This window comes from Myotis lucifugus, unplaced genomic scaffold, assembly GCF_000147115.1.
Source record: "Myotis lucifugus unplaced genomic scaffold, Myoluc2.0 scaffold_198, whole genome shotgun sequence".
NCBI lineage: Eukaryota > Metazoa > Chordata > Mammalia > Chiroptera > Vespertilionidae > Myotis > Myotis lucifugus.
Genome location: NW_005871246.1, coordinates 489,134 through 493,787, shown reverse-complemented (window position 1 = coordinate 493,787; position 4,654 = coordinate 489,134). Strand labels below are relative to the sequence as shown.

At 59.1% G+C, this 4,654-nt stretch overlaps 1 pseudogene; it reads left to right on the top strand.

Annotated features, from left to right (window-relative positions):
* The first annotated feature begins 1,572 nt into the window (after positions 1-1,572).
* On the top strand, positions 1,573-2,228 carry LOC102431918 (annotated as a pseudogene).
* Positions 2,229-4,654: the final 2,426 nt, after the last annotated feature.

Sequence of the window (4,654 nt, the reverse complement as noted above, 5' to 3'; positions counted from 1 at the left end):
AAATTAGAACCCTTTGACGGAGAAGCTGATATACAAATATTTTACCTGGTGTCCAAAAGGAATTAAATGTCTTATCACTTATTTCTTCAAACTCAAGGACAAAATCATTGACTAGAAGCCCCCACATAGCAGCCCAGAGAGCAAGCTCTCCTCACCCAGGAGACGCGATGGCTGTAGTTCTCAGCGTCACATCCCTGCAGGCTGGGTGAAGTCCACGGCCACGGCCTTGAAGGACACTGGCCCCTGTGACAGCACCGTGGTCGGAACTGGGTGACACAGAGAAGGCGTCTGGGCAAGAGCTTACCAAGCTCACTGGTAAAGAGAAGGTGTCTGGACAAGAGCTTACCAAGCTCACTGGTAAAGTCAGCCCTGAACACTGTACATATTTTTATGTTACAGATTGTGGAAGGAAACAAACCATATTGGAAATGCATGGGCTTTGTGTTCCCCCCCCCCCGCCCCCGAAAAAAAACCCACACAAAAAACCAAAAAAAACCCCACACACCTGAGTTCTGATTTTGCAACGGAAATGTCTGAGTTTCGGGCCTATAAGAGGAGTAAAATATCATTTCTGCTCTCAGAAAGCTGATGTCCCGACATGGAGATGCGTGTAAATGAACATGCCCATTTTATCTCTTGTCATTTTCTTCAGTCACCTTTGCTGGTGGCTCCTCCTCTTCCCTGCCTCTTCCTGCTGGTGCCCAGACTCTCCCAGGTCTGCTCCTCCCACACTGGCTGCGGGGCGGTCCCCTCCGCTGTCAGATCTTTGAGCCTCTGACTCCTATTCTCACAGCTCAAAGAAGTGCCCTCCTGGTCTCTCTGCCCCATGCCAACCTCCTAACATTGACGGGGCTTCCTTTGTGCCATTGGCATTTTTCACACCTCATCTCTTCCTCCACCTTCATCCTGTAGAATACAAGCTCGGAGCTCAGGAAGCCTAATCTGGCAACTCTTGTTAAACCCCCTCCACCTTGTATGTATCACTCTAATAACACCTCCGCATTCATGCAAGCAACCAGTATTTACTGCTGCAAGAATGAGATACTTGAGCTAAAACTGGAAGGAAGTAGAAAACTTGGTCCATGGCCTCTCCCCCGCCTCCCCTGCGCCCTTGTGGGCGGTAGTGACCTGTGCAGCAGCGGTGGCAGGATTGTGGCTGAGCGCACTAGCAAGTTGGTGCTGGCGGTGGCCGGCTCCACGTGCTTTTGCTCATCCTGCGGTCCTGGGCCGACCTCTTCCCCACGCCCCACCTGCACTGCGAGTACTACTGTCCAGGTGAGAGCTGGTGTGCTCGCTGTGCTTCCACATGAAGGGGACGAAGCGATCGTCTTTCTGCAGGTCCAGCAGATGGGCGGCCCCACTTTCAGCTGATGCCTCCTGCAGAATGCACCTCCAGGTGCCCTGTGCCTGCCCGCTGGGCCCATCCCCCCAACCGCCCGGAGACCTGGCTCTTCTCCCGCTTTTCTACCGCTGGAGTTGGGGCTGCACTGGACTGAATCCAGCTCCCCAACTGCGTGCCCTGCCTGCTGGGCCACCCTGACCCCCCTGCACTGCACACGCACAGGACGTTCTATGACCTGTGCGAGGAATGGAGCGCCACACTACCTGAGTGAGTGGCGGCCCGTGCAGCGTGGGGCCACCTGTGTGGCGGGCGCACACCTACACCCGAGGAGCTACTGCCCTGTTAGGAGGGCACGGCCTGGTCAGGCTGCGCGCAGCAGGAGTTCATGGACCGCCCCTCCCACCTGGCCAACAGCCGCCAGGTGCGCATGCTGGCCACTGAGTCAGGTGGGCGGCTACAGCCTGTTCTTCATTCCCGAGGGCGCGGCCGCTGCTGCTGGAGAGGGCCAAGGAGAAGCTGCGGGCTCGGCCTTCTTTGGCCTGACAGCGTTCCAGCGCAAGACGCAGCACCTGTTTGAGGGACGTTCAATCTCAAGGTGACCAGGCCCTTCATGCAGGACAACAGCACCAAGGCGGGTGGCCTGGAGGTGGATGAGGACACTGTCCAGCGCCTGAAGGAGCTCAACGACCTGGGCATGCAGCTCTATGACTCTGCCAAGGGCCTGCTCCAGCAGCGCTACCAGCTCCCGGAGCGCAGGGAGCAGCATCCCAGAAGCCAGGAGGAATGCCCGCTGCACGGAGTCAGAGAGGCGCTGCCTTGGGAGGGCACCGAGGAGCCAGGCCGTGTGCCCCCGGAGGACATGAGCCACATCATGGAGAAGTGGTAGTGGCGGCCCCTCAGGGGCCATGGGGCGAGGCAGGTGAGATCAGATAGACGGCTCACAGGGGCTGCCCGGGACTCAGATGGGAAGAGAGTCCCACATCCGCTCACAGAGGGTAGGTGCATCCTGAACAAAGACCAGGGTGGCCGTGCTGGCCCAGTGGGGCTGGTTCTCGTGGTGTCCCCAGGCCTGAGGTCTGAGGAACCAACCTGTGTCACCCACTGGCTCAGTGGAAAGTGAGCTTGAAGGATGCCCCAGTCAGGTCTGCACAGACCGGGGCAGGTGGCATCTCTGCTCTCCAGGGTCCCACCTCACTTCACAACAGCTGAAAGTTTGAAGACAAGAAAGAGACAGTGGAGCTGAGAGTGGAGAGTGGCCCTGCCAGACCAGGAGTGTGCTCCACACCCACTACGCACATACCCACTCTGCTTGCACAGGCCAGTAGGGCTTCTTCAGGCTCAAGCGACCCCAGCAGCCCCTGGGCCTCCAGTGGCCCCATTGGCTCAGGCCCGAATGAGGCCCTCCTCCCCGAGACCATGTGCAGCCCTTTGAGGTGTTGTGAGGAATGGAGCGCCACACTTGCCCATCTTCACTGTCAGGGCCACCCATCTGAAGCCAGGAAGACTCTGGTCCAGCCCCTGGGAAGCCCCTCCCCTCTCTGGCTTCCTGCTTTGGGTCAGGAGATCAGGGCACACCTCCTGGCTCCCCACCCCCTTTCCGAAGTCATCAGATGGAGGAGGCTGTGGGGAATGCACCCAGGAGTGGGAAGCTGCACCCAAACTGGCCTTGGGGTGACCACCCAGTCAGCCCAGCTCAGATAGTAAGGGGGATCGTAGTTGAGGGCCCCTACCCTGTTCTCCTTTCTGACACCTGGTACCTGATAGTGGACTGCCCTGGCCCTAAGCCCATCACTTGCACATTTATTCAGAGCCCCTACCCTACTGCACCCACCACCCCATGTATAAAAGCCGTTAAGCCTCTGTTGGCGGGAACATGGCAGACCACAGCCACTGCCCATGGCCATGCGTCGTCGGGGCCATGGTGGTTCAGGATGGCCTGGAAAGGAGACCGGGCTTTCAGGTTCTCAGCTAGGTTCGGAGAAATGGCTTTAGTCGACTCGCTGATACCCACATTCACAGCCCTCCCCACCCTGGCTCTCCCTGCGGTTCCCTGCACCCCGACCCCCAAAAGCTGGCAGGCCCTGTTTCCAGCAACCCTGCAGATTGGAAAAGCCATGTTCCAAGGCCGGGCCAGTGCCTTATCTGAGCGTGCCATCCGCGAATGAGGGCCCAAACCTGGGTTCTGGGGAACTGAGTGTGAGCCCACACTGAGGTAGACAGGGCCCCTCCCTCCAGGAAGGAAGCACATGTGCCTAGAGGCCGCAGGCCTGCCTCCAGGAGGGCAGTGCGGCCATAGCCACCCGGCCAGGGCCCAGCAAGGGCAGCCCTCACAGACAGTTCACAGGGAGTGAGGAGTGGGGAGCCAGGAGCCTTCCATAGCACAGGAACAGCTGAGTTGGTGTCAAATGAGTGGCTGCCCAGGAGGAAGCGGCTTTAGCCTTTGCTTGTCTGGCTTTAGTCCTTTCAGCTTTCTGCACTGGCCACTTCATCCTGTGTCCAAAGGCAGAGCAGCCAGCAGGCTGGGTGGGCATTGTGCCAGCCCGACCCAGGACCATGCCCAGGAGTGGGCGGTCATGCTGAGGAGGCGAGCACCCAGGTGATTTAACGGCTCCTTTAAAGGGACATGAAGGGCAGGGTGGCAGGAGGGGGAGGTGCCTGCTCTGATGCTCAGCACTTGAGGCCGCTGTGCTCTAGGCCAGGGGATGGCTGTGCTCCCGAGAGCTGGGGAGGGGGCCACTCCAGTGTGAGTGGAGAGCTCAGGCCCGCTCTGCCGGAGGCCGGGCCCAGGACGGCGGCCTTGCAGCGGTTTCCTGGTGTGCGCGCCTGAGCGTAGGACCTGTGCTGCAAGTACTGGAACGTTTAACGTATGGCTTGTTGTTCCACTTCACACGGAAGCATGGGTCTCTCCTCAGTTTATTTGCTGCATCTGGAAGGCAGGCCTGTCTCAGGCCAGCGCCCAGGCTGAGGTGCCCAGAGAGGTGCCAGCTTGCAGTTCCCCTCAGCCCCTTTGGTCTCCAGTCTGGCACTTCCCACGAAGGCCACCTGCTTCTGGGGGAAGGTTCCTTGTGCCTACAGCATCCCCTCTCCTCCGATGCCAAGGCCTGGGCTCCACAGATGGCTGGGGGGCCCCACCAAGGGACTCCCCAGGCCTGAGAGGACAGAAGCAACAGGCAGTGAGTGAACCACCCCCTCCCCACACGGGCCTGCAATGCCCTCTCCTGGGGGAGGAGACGGGGACGGTAGAATTGTTCGAGTCTGAAATTCCTGGGAACCGGAAGTGTTTAATTTGAACCCAGGAGCATTTAAAGCTTT